Genomic DNA, 12,055 nt, shown 5'->3' with positions numbered 1-12,055 from the left:
GCGTGTCTTTGGCCGTGCGTGGGTTTGCCCTATTCAATTCCATGAATACGTGTGGTTCGCCTGCGTGTGGGCGTTCCATGTACTTCCCAGCAGTACATCCCCAGTTACGCTTTGTTCATGCATTGTTCCCCATTCTGTGTGTTACGCCTGCTGTTCTTTCCCCTTTTTTGTGTGTGCGCTAACATTGTGCGCTTTCGCTGTGCACCTCGTGCACAGCATTCTGGATGTTGCAATGACATGTGCGCCTGTGTGCGCCATGCACGTGTTTGGCGCACATCCAGAGGAAAACACGCGCCGGGCCTTCCATGAATCGGACGTGTGCCTGTGCGCCTGCTTTTTCACGCTTGCGGAAGCTTGCGCCTGCTTGCGCCAAGATTTTTGGCGCACATTTATTCCATGAATCGGCCCCTGAGTGTGATGCATAGTACAGTGTATATTGAGCGGCAGCATTTCTGATTTATCTGTATTAAGCTTATTGCCAGAGGCAATAGAGAATTGTGTAATAAGGTCCAGCGAGTATTTTGTACTGATATCTGGTTTTCTCAAAAGCACCAGTGCATCATCTGCATAAGCCGCCATTTTAATCTGAACTCCTCCACACTCAATGCCTAGTATGTTATTGTCCTGTCTGATTGCCTCTAAAAAGGCTAAGATGAAAAGAAGAGGAGAAAGGGGGAATTCTTGATGAGTACAATAAATAATCTAAAGTATGGGGACATTTTACCATTAGTGAAGACTGCTGTTTTGGGGTTACAGTATAATACTTTTTCAATGGACAGACATGGGTTATCAGTCCCATGCCATTTAAGGGATTGAAACATGTAGTTTCATTCTACTCTATCGAAAGCTTTATTCTGCATCCAGTGCAACAGCAGCACATGGGTCTTTGGATTTGTGAATTGAATCTAGAACATCCATCAATAACCTGATTCTGGCAGAAGATAACCTCCCTTTAACATATCCTATCTGATCATAAAGTAAATTAGGTAAAACGGGGAGAAGTCTATTTTCTGCAATCTTGGCAAAGCTTATATAGTCGGTATTAATTAAGGCAATTGGTCTGTAGTTCGGGGGCAATTCAGAGTCTTTGATGGGTTTAGGTAAAACTATTAGCATAGTTTCTGAGAATGACAGAAACATAGTTTCTGAGAATGACCCATGGGCTTCTTCCTTAGTAATTCAAATCGGATTAAAGTACATTAAGTTTGGGAACTAAAAGGTTTTTAAAGTGAGTAAAGAAATCAAAAGGGAAGCCATCTAGGCCAGCTTGATGAATTATGGCTTGGTTAATTTCTTTGGGAGAGATAGGACCATTCAATGTTTGAAGATCAATACTTGGATATTTATTATGCGACACATGTCGAAGAAAATGTTGAACATGATAATTTTTGGGGGGAGCATCAGAGATGTACAATTCCTGGTAGAATTTAGAGACGACTTGTATGATTTCCTTATCTGAGAAAATTCTATTACCTGTGTGATCTGCAATTCTAGCGGTGTCTTTTTTAAGTTTAAGATATGACACAAGTGATTTACTTGATTTATTGGAAAGATGATATGTTTTAGCTTTATACTTCAATAGATTAGCACATGAGTATTGTGTAGCAATATGATTGTATTGCATTCTAAGCTTAATAATTTCCTTAAGAGTAGAAGTGGAATTTGTGTGTATGCACTGAGATTCTAGGGATTTGATTTGTTTAAGAATGTTGTCTGATTCTTGTTTGAGACTTTTCTTTTTGTTGGTGGCAAAGTAGACAATATGTCCTCAAAGCCTTATAACCTTCCCAACTATAAGCGCTAGATGTGTCATGGCTATTATTTTCTGAAAATAAATGTTTATGCTGTTGAACAATAGATTGTGTGAATGACACATCTTTCAGGAGGGCGAAATTAAATCTACATATTTTGGATTTATATATATTTTGTGGCGTTAAGAGTAGGACATGGACTGGTGCATGGTATGACAGAGAAATACATTCTATTTGGGCATCTAGAATATGGTTAGCCATGGATTTGGAAATACATACATAGTCAATTCATGAGAAGGAGCTGTGGTGGCTGGGAAAGAAGGTAAACTCCATATTGGTGGGATGAGATATGCATGAAGCATCAATTAGACCTAATTATCATATGAAGTTAGTGAATTGAGAATGAAATTTGGTATTTTTGAAGTGTACACTTGACTTCCTATCTAGAAAGGGATCATCGATCTCATTGCAATTGAATGCCTTATTAATGAGGGTGATAACGCCATTGTTATTCCTATTTGCAGCACTGGAGAACACTTGACCCACCCAAAGGCATTTCAGTTTAGGAGCTTCTGCGTGTGAAAGATGTGTTTCTTGAATACATGCGATCGATGGATTAGCTCTTTTAGGATGAGATAGGCCTTTCTGTCGTGTAATAGGTTTATACATTCCAGGAGGTTATATTAAAATGCACATTTTAAGAATAAAGGTAATATACACATGAAGATAATGAACGTTATATGTATGATTTGTCAAGCTGAATGCTAGCATACCATTATGAGTAATAATACGATAGGGTAGACATCATTGATTAATCTTCGTATATGATAATAAACAAGAAGGAGAGACACAAAAGGAAAATAAGTAGACAAACAAAATGAACATGGATATTTGTAATTTCCAATCCAAACAAATAGCTAAAAATAGAATTGTGGGTAATAGAAAACAGCCACTCCTATCTATGTTGAGTATTGAATGGCAAAAAAAAAAAATAGGGGGTAGAGCTGTTCAGAAGAAAGCTTGCCTGACACCTCACTCCTGTGAACAGTTTCAAGTCAGTATTCTAGTGTATTAGCACTTCAAGATAAGGATTGAGGTCAAAGTGGGTGGTCTTAACATATCCATTTCCTCTCTTCTGTGACTCTGAATGAAATTTCTTAAGTCCGATGTTTTTTGAAAGGTGGTAGTGTCACCATTGAGGGTATCCTTTAGAATGGCGGCTGGATGTATGATACCATATCTGGCATTTAGCTGTCGTAGGGCATGACTAAAGGTCAGCAGTTCTTTCCTTCTAGCCGCAGTCGCATTAGACACATCTTGGGATATGGAGATCTCCTTGCCCTCCCATGAGAGCTGCTTAATTAGCTTCACTTTATCCATATTAAGTAAAACATGGGTGTAGTTGACCAAAGATAAAAGTCCTGGAGGCATTATTGACATTATGCACTGAGTTGATAGGCCTCACTCAGTGAATTCTCTGGATATTGAGCTGCACTGATCCTGGAAGGTCCAAGAGTTTTGGCAGCATGACGTTTAGAAACAAGATGGGATTATCTTTTTCAATTCCTTCCGGAAGGCCCGCAATCTGCAGGGTATTCCTTCTGTTCCTGTGTTCAAGGTTTTTGGTTTGTTTTTGCAAAGCAATTCAACTCTCCTAGTACCATCTTCAGCATTGCAAACATGTGTCTCCACTTAATTTATTATTGACTCAAATTTAGACCATTTATCATGAATTGTTTGCAGTTTAGCATGTGTAGCTTCCATAAGTGGTTTGATACCCCTTATTTCTGGTATAATAGTTTGCATGGCTGGGGCATGAGTCTCTTCTTTTGGAGTGGAAGGGTCGGTTTTCTGCCTTTTGAAGGAAAAAGAAGATGAAGCTATTTCTTTGATTTGCCCTTTTTTAATTGCCATATTTAATTGAGAAGTAGAGCTATTTGGTTGTGGCACCATGATATTCTGATGTTGTTTTCGTCACCATTAAGACAAGGACTCCCAAAGAAGGTTATGCAGTGCAGCCAGGCACAACAATGAGACGCTTGCAGCAAGAATAAGTGCTTGGAAGTTTAGCCACAATAGTTAATTATTTGTAGAAATTCATTGTAAATAGTGCTTTGATAATCTATACACACATTTCCTCAAGTGAAGAGTTTAAACTGGACCTTCGCAGTAGCTAAAGACAACAAGTGCTTTCAAAATCCTTAGAAATTGGGGCCCGAATCTTTTGTATATTGCCAGAAGGTGAAAAGTACTTTTGAACAAAATGTTACTTGGCTTTATTTAAAATGCGAGCCCTTGTTAGGAAGAAATCAAGTTACTTTTAAACTAGTGCTCGTCACATGGCGCTTAGCCAGAACAGCTGACAGGAGCATCAGCCTTTATATCACGGTACCTCGTGAATGCAGCCTGCAATAACGAACCTTTTTGAAAGCCCTCTCCCAGCCAGTTCAAACACTGAAGACAACGCCATGGACCAACAGGGACGTCAGAGGTACAGGAACAATGCACTTTGGAGTAATTAAAAGCTAAAACTATATTGCCATACTTTATTACTTTAGCACCAGAGTGTAAGCATGAATTCAGGCGGCCATCTCTGTCGGCGCTTAGCCATACATAGCTTCTTCAACACAGGCTATCTGCAGCTTTGAGAGCTCTCTGTCTTTGAGAAGTTTCTGTGTTGTATATATACAACTTTTATATAGTATTATCAAAAGACTCCATTGTTCACATGTAAGCATCAGTAAAACTATCAGAACTCCTTCTCCACCCCTTTTGCATGTTACTGTATGCTGAAGATGGTCTCTCAGACTTCAAAATCTAATGCAGTTTCCTTCTCAGCATACTAATTTTAATTAGTCAAATGAAAGATATCAAAACCCCAATCAAAACAATGAATACATAGATATAATCGTTCGACTGAAGTCCTAAAACTGTTCGTTTTATAAGCTTGCAGTATGTTTGGTAAAACAAACTTTTCATTATTTCATCATTTTCATCAATTCGTAAAAAAAAAAAAAAAAAATCAACATATAGAGATGTGCCTGCTATTTCTCTGTGCCCTTTTCGATCTCCATACAAAATTTGATGGCCGCTAAGATTAAATGTTTGTCGTGGCCTTTTAGTAATTGGTTCCACCGTTCTTGTGTAGTCCTTAAATAGATTTCTTTTTTCTTGTAATACTGGACAAGTCATGATTATGTGGAATAGTGTCTCTTTGATATTTTCAGTCTTGCAAAATCGACAGTCTGAGGATTTAATATCTGTCTGTTTGATCTTGCTCAGATAATCACGGGTCGGTGAGATGTTTAGGTGGAACCTTAGAAAGAGATCTCGGATGTGTCGATCTGGAAAACATGCCAAGTATGGAGGAAGTTCATGCAGAGCTTGTGTGTCTATTTTGCATACTTGGTGTTGTTTGTATTTGATCTTATTCATCCATTGCTGTACCCTCAATCTGGGAAGAGGAGGAGATCAGAGACAGTGGGAACCCGAACGGATGCAAACATGCAGCTACAGGGGTTGGTAGTGAATCTGTCCAACATCCAGATTACAAAAAAAGAAGAAGAGGTTCTAAATAAAGGACTAAACTTTGTATTAACAAAATTTCACAATCCATTCGAGTTCAGGATTGAATTCAACCAGTTTATGCGAAAAGTACATTTAAGAGAATTTTTCATGGAGAATACTTTTGATAAAGGTGACAATTGCAGTGGTCTGAGAAATCCCTCTGTATTTTGTGCCCCTCCAAATTCACACTCTGCAGAATCAAAGGACTTTGAAAGGAAAGTACTAGGAGAAATTACCAAATTGGAAGCCGGAGGTATACCTCACCATTCTAATTTGAGTAAAATGGAACACAATATTCTCAAAAACTTGGGGTCTAATGATAAGATCATCATCCGTCAAGCGGACAAAGGCGGTGCGATCGTAATATTAAATAGGAGTGATTACATGAAAGAATGTGACAATCTATTGACAGATGGTGACCATTATCTTAAAATAGACAGAGACCCTAGTAATGACCTTCTGATTGTGATCAAAGACAAGGTTCAGAGAGCTGTGGAAGAACATTGGATTAGTAAACAAGAAGGAGATTTCTTGATTAGGGAGAATGGTAGAGTTCCCATCTTTTACATACTCCCCAAAATTCACAAGAATTTAGAGAACCCCCCGGGTAGACCTATTGTTTCGGGAGTTAACTCACTATTGGAACCACTATCCAAGTTTGTGGATTTTTATTTACGACCCTTTATTCCAACTATGAAGAGTTATTTAAAAGACACTACTGATGCCATCAACAGAATAGAGGGGAACGCATTTGATCCTAGTGTGAATTTACTGCTATGTTTGGATATCCAAGCATTATATATGAATTTACCACAATGGGCAACCCTGGAGGTGGTTGAGGAGACCCTATTGAGAAGGGATGATGAGAATCCAGTTCCAAACTCTTTCATTAAATGGTGTACAGAGATGGCTCTGACAGAAAACTTTTTTCAATTCATGGGTCAATTCTATAAGCAGATTGAGGGCACAGCAATGGGCTCAGCAATGGCTCCGAATGTAGCCAACTTGTATGTAAATATGTTTGAGGAAACTGTTGTCTATAATGATCGTAATCCTTTTCAGAATAACATTCTGTGTTGGCTCCGTTACATAGACGATGTATTTGTCATATGGAAAGGGAATGAAGAAGAGTCTGTTCACTTCATACAGTGGCTTAATCAACAAAATGGATACCTGAAATTTACTTGTAACAGTAATAATAAGGAAATCAATTATCAGGACATTTGTGTATATCATCATAATGGTCTATTATTGGTACGCCCTTATACAAAGGCCACAGATAAAAATGCTTTGTTACATTTTGAAAGCCGCCATGCCCAACATGTAAAGAACAATCTCCAGTTCGGGCAATTCTTACTACTAAGAAAGAACAGTAGTACAAATGAGTCGTATGAGAATGGAGCCAACAATCTAATTGACAAACTGGTATATCGGGGGTATCCTGCCCCCTTGGTCAAGAAAGCAGCTAAGAGGCTTTCAATAATAATAGGGAATCCCTACTCGACCAACAAATACAAAGGGAGACAAGTACCAAAGAAACGCCCCTAGTTTTTGTAAATACATTCAGTAACTTGTCATACAAGATTAAGGGTATCATCACCAGAAATTGGAAGAAAATTTTGACAAAAGAAGCAGGTAGACCCATTGTTGCGTTTAAAAAAAGCACTACTTTACGCAATTTAATCATGAGAAATGATGTGAGTGCTAAGAAGAAACCACCACAACAGTCTAATGTATGGGGTTTACCGGCTGTGACAGGTCACTATCCATGTGGAAATTGTACTATGTGTATCCAAACTAAAAAGACAACTGATGTAGACCTGGGGATGGAAAGACTGTGGAACATCAGTGAACACACACATTGTAACACCAGTAATGTGATTTATTTGATCAAATGTCCTTGTAAACGCCTGTATATTGGTAAAACAAATAGGAAATGCAGAACAAGAATGATTGAACACAGGAGCTGCATCAAGAATAAGGTGGAGCAAGCACCGATGGTGAAACATTTTTCAGAAATGAAACACACATGTAATGACTTTGAATGGTGTATTTTGAAACAAATTAAGGGGAAATCACAGTTGGTGATCAGTAAGAAATTGCTACAGTTGGAACAGAAACTTATTTTTGTGTCAAAAAGCCACATTAATGGGCAAAACGAGGGAGTGGAATGGCATAATGCCTAAATATTAGAACATAACCTCCCACATATTTCATCATCCAGCAAGCTAGTGGGCGAAATGAGACAATTATGAACCATCAAAATACAACCTGTCATAGATCATACCATCTATGGGAGTCATTGCATCTATCTTTGTCCTGCATAGACTATACCATCTAAGGGAGTCAGTACATCTACCTTTGTCCTGCATATGAAGTCCACATGGTTAGACACACTAACACTCTATGTAGTGTATATTACAGGGAGGTATATATCGAATTAATTTTTCCTCCCTCGTACCTTAGTCGAGTTGTATAATTAAGAGTTTCCCCCTCATTAACCAAAGATACCTCCCCCCCATTTTTTTCTTTGGGTGCACATATTTTTTGTCCACCTGGGGTTTTACTAACCCCGAGCGTGTTGGAGTTTGTCAGGCATATTAATCCATAGTGCCATATAGTCCCATTTCAAACCTGGGCTTATTCCCAATAGGGATTTTCCCAAAAAAAAAACATGTGTGGGGTGGCGACCGGCAATGTTTTGTCATGCCCGCTTCCACCTACAAGTCCCACAAACACCAGGGACTGCGGACACGAGGCATCGTTTGACGCCGGCGCAATGACGTCATCGCGGAGACGTTCGCGCCGACGCGATGACGTCATTGCATCGCATCATGTGATGCGCGGTCACTTTTTCGTTTTTACCGCGCGCATATGGTTGGAGATCTGATTGTGACAGCCTCCAGAGTCAAATGGCTGTCTTGAAGCAGATCTAAATCATATGGAGTTTGTTCAAGTAAGTGGGACTATGATTCTGGGGCCTGGTGACATGGGGTGAAGATAATAAGTTGAAGTGAGCCATATAGCGACAATATAACCCTCATTTTGGCTGTGTTTTATAGAATCGAAATTGAAAAAAGAAAAAAGAATTCAAAGCCAATATGTTGGAATAAAACCGAGTCCAAGTGGGGTAGAATATATCTCCCATTGGAAAAAGTAAGTGATTTTTTTCACACAATGGCAAACATGATATAATGTATTTAGAAATGAGTTCAGCCACAGTGTTGGATTTATATGTAAAACTGAGACAGGACTCTGTTTTACAGGGTGACACTCACCGATTAGAAAAGAGAGAGCCCGGGTGAAAGTAGGAGACAAAAGAAGTGGATGAGAATATCCAAATTTGGGTAAGCACCATACTTTTTGATACAAGTAGTTAACATTTTTTAAAGAGAAGAATATAGGGCATGGCGTATGATAACCCATAGTAATATGCATCTATTGTACACTAGATGAGAAACAGAAGGCGGAAGAGCGAGAATTCCAATAGAGATTTGGGAATCTGCAGCAAGAATCAGTAAAGGTCCAAGAGTCAGTATAAGGAAGTGGAGGTATGTAATGATGAACATACTGCTATAGCCCCTTTAGGGATAAGGGCTTGTCCATATGATAATAGAAACTAATATTGTAAATTCAACACTAATAGGTGTCCTTTTGACCAACAGGGCACGCTCCCCAACTAAAGAAGATTTTAAAAGTTCGACATAAGACACATTCCCCTGAAGAATGTCCTACATTGGTGTTCAAAATGGACAGAAACTTGTACAAGTCGGGTTTTGATATATTAATAGGGAATAAGCTGAAAGTAGGGAGGCAATGGAATCAAAGTGTCAGTTGGTTACACATGTTTGATCCTTTGAAGAAGTATTGTTCTACGATTCACTTATGGTGTTTCTACTTGTGTTGTTTTAGTACTTTGTATGTGTATTATGTATTATGATATTTTTTATGATTGTGTTTTTAGGAAAATATGGTAACTGATGATTAATACAATTTATGATAATCTTTTGGAAATTTCCACTTGATGTGGGAAGAGTGAAGGGCGATACCTGAATAAGCTATAAGATTTCTTTTTGTATATAGAATAGAAGTGTATAATCAAAGCATTTGATTCTACTTCTTGGATCATGCTCGTTGCTTTGTTGTTTCCATTTAAGAGCGACCATAGTTGTCTCATATTTTTCCCTTTAATTGCTGCTAAGATTGCTTCGGCGTCTGCTTGGTATAGTTTTGCATTAGCTGATTTAATCAAATTAGAGTACTTCTGTTTTTCTTTTTTTATAGCTACTTTTGCAGTTGATGTATTTAGTTTTTTCAGTAGGCATATTTTTTTGGAGCATTGTTTTCCTCTCTTTGATTTCTACATTAAATGCATGTTTGTGTGTAGCAATAGTATTGCTACTTGCCAAGGTCTGGTAGTCTCTGAGTACCCATTCATAATTAAGTTTTGAAGAATCAGGCAGTAATGATGTTTCAAATTTGTAGACTAAGTCGATCACTTGATGTTGTTTTATTCTTAGTTTATTCAGGCCGTTGTTTATTTCGAGTTCTGGAAGAGTTAAGCAGCAGTTCTGAGTTTGCTCTGTCTTCCATGTTATTAGAATTTGGCAGTGATCGCTGTTAGGTTGTAAAGAGTTATCAGTGGCAATTAGATTGCTCCTTATCCCTTCGGAGATATAAATATAGTCGATAATCGATTTGGATTTACCACTTGATCACGTTGGAGGCATTTGACCATGTATATTTAAGGGTTGTTCTGTTAGGGTTAATTTTCGGATCTCAATCTCTTTGGTCCATTTCCTTGCTCTTGGAGATAGTTTCTGGAAATCCAGTCGAAAGCCTTCGGAATTGTAAAGATGGATGTTTAGATCACCAGCAACGACAAATTCGGTTTGCACGAAGGAGTTTGCTATTTTGTCGAACTCATTGCAGATTGAGTCTATAAACATATTGTCATTCATTGCTATTGCATTCCAGTAGATGTTGAAGATCGTTAGATGTGTTTTGTCTGGACATTGATTTGATTCAGATGGTGTGGTTGAAATGCAGATGACAATGTATTGAGCCGAGGGATGGATATTTTTCTTCTTTACAATTGACCAGTTGGGATCTAACTTAGTCATGATTATCATTCCGAATGATGGTCTGCCTTGTTGGATGGTGATCGCCGGGTTCATGTAATTAGAGAAACCTTCACAGATGACTTCTGTTGATAACCAAGTCTCTTGGAGACATATTTTGCAAATTTCTTTTTGGTTAGTGGCTCCCTCCGAGAGGAGATTCTTAAAGCCTCTCGTATTCCATGAAGATAGTGTAATCTCATTTACTAAATTTCGTTTAGAGGTTGATTGTTATAAAAAGGTCTTGATTTGTGTGCTTCGGTGTTGCTTCCAGATAGTAAATGTCGGTTGTTGTCTGTTAGGGAGTTTATCCCCCGTGGTAAGTCTGTTATTCTGTTTTCCAAGTATGAATTTGATTGCCTGATCAAATTACCATTTTCTGTTGGTTGTGGTTCTCCAGTTGGTCGTGGTCTACTAGGAGTTTGTTGTTGGTCTAATTTGCGATATTTGGGCCCATCTTGAAGTTTGATGCTGCTATTTGTTTTCTTTTCTTTAAGGGCCATACATCTTGTTACTTTGATTTCTTCTATACTTCTATACTTCTATACTTCTATAAGTTGTTTTTTTGCAGAAATAACTAATTGCATCGTTTTGGCGTGGTAAAGATCAATGTGAACAGTTTGCATCTGTTTCTTGCTCTGTTCAAAATTAGTGATTCAGCCGGTTTTAGATTTGAAGCTGTTAGTGATAGTCTAAATATATTAGATTCCTTGTGTGGATCTATAAACGTAGGTCTAGTTAGAGATGTGTTTGCTTTGATCTCTTTACTTTCCGTAGTATCAGAAAAGGCATCGGCATCAGATTCCGGCGAGAACCAAGATTCCTCAGTTGATATTAATGAATAAACAAGCAACATGTTTGCCATTGATTCGTCAGTATTCGTGTACATTGATTCTGAAGAAATCTCACAATATTCGTATATTATAATCATTGACTCTTCTTGGGAGTCTAGTTCCCGATTACTTGTTTGGAGTGAGATTGAATTGGACATTATGTTTTGCGCACCTTCTTCCATTGGTGATTTGAGCTCTACATCGTGGCCTATGGCATCTAGTAATGCATCTAGGGGTTCGTGTTCATCAATTGAAATCAATTCTCCTTGTGCTTGAGGTAACTGTTTTTTGTTGTTCTTTCTGTTTGTCTTTATCGTTTCCTTGATGGGTAGGTTATTTCTCATTTCTTTTTTGTTAGTTGTGGTTTTCTTTGTGTTATGGAGCAGAGTTGAAGGCGCGGCTCTGGCTTGAGTTGTAGTTTTCTCAAGAAAGCTTGTGAGCCTTTTTGCTGTTTTTTTGTGGTTGTTTCTTTTGTTGTCGTTGGTTTGCCCAGCTCACTACGTTTAGTTAAGTCAAAGATGTCAAACGGGGTACATACTGGTGGTTCTACATTGAGGGTATTAAGGTGGAATGGTGAATTGTATGTTTGAATTTCGTATTGGGTTGTTTGATCTTTCGTAGGTATGCTCTTTATTGAGGAGTCCTCTATTTGTTGGTGCGTTGTGCCTTGCGTGGTTGAATGTAGGTGTCTTTTGACGTTGTCGTCCATAATTTTGTTGGTGAATGTTACCAATGTATCTGTAAGAGTTTGTTTGTGTATCTGTAAGAGTTTGTTTGTCAAGTC

The sequence above is a fragment of the Ambystoma mexicanum genome, chromosome 6q, assembly GCF_040938575.1.
Source record: "Ambystoma mexicanum isolate Mex_15411 chromosome 6q, UKY_AmexF1_1, whole genome shotgun sequence".
NCBI lineage: Eukaryota > Metazoa > Chordata > Amphibia > Caudata > Ambystomatidae > Ambystoma > Ambystoma mexicanum.
The sequence above is the reverse complement of the archived record's forward strand: the minus strand, read 5'-3'. Positions refer to the sequence as shown.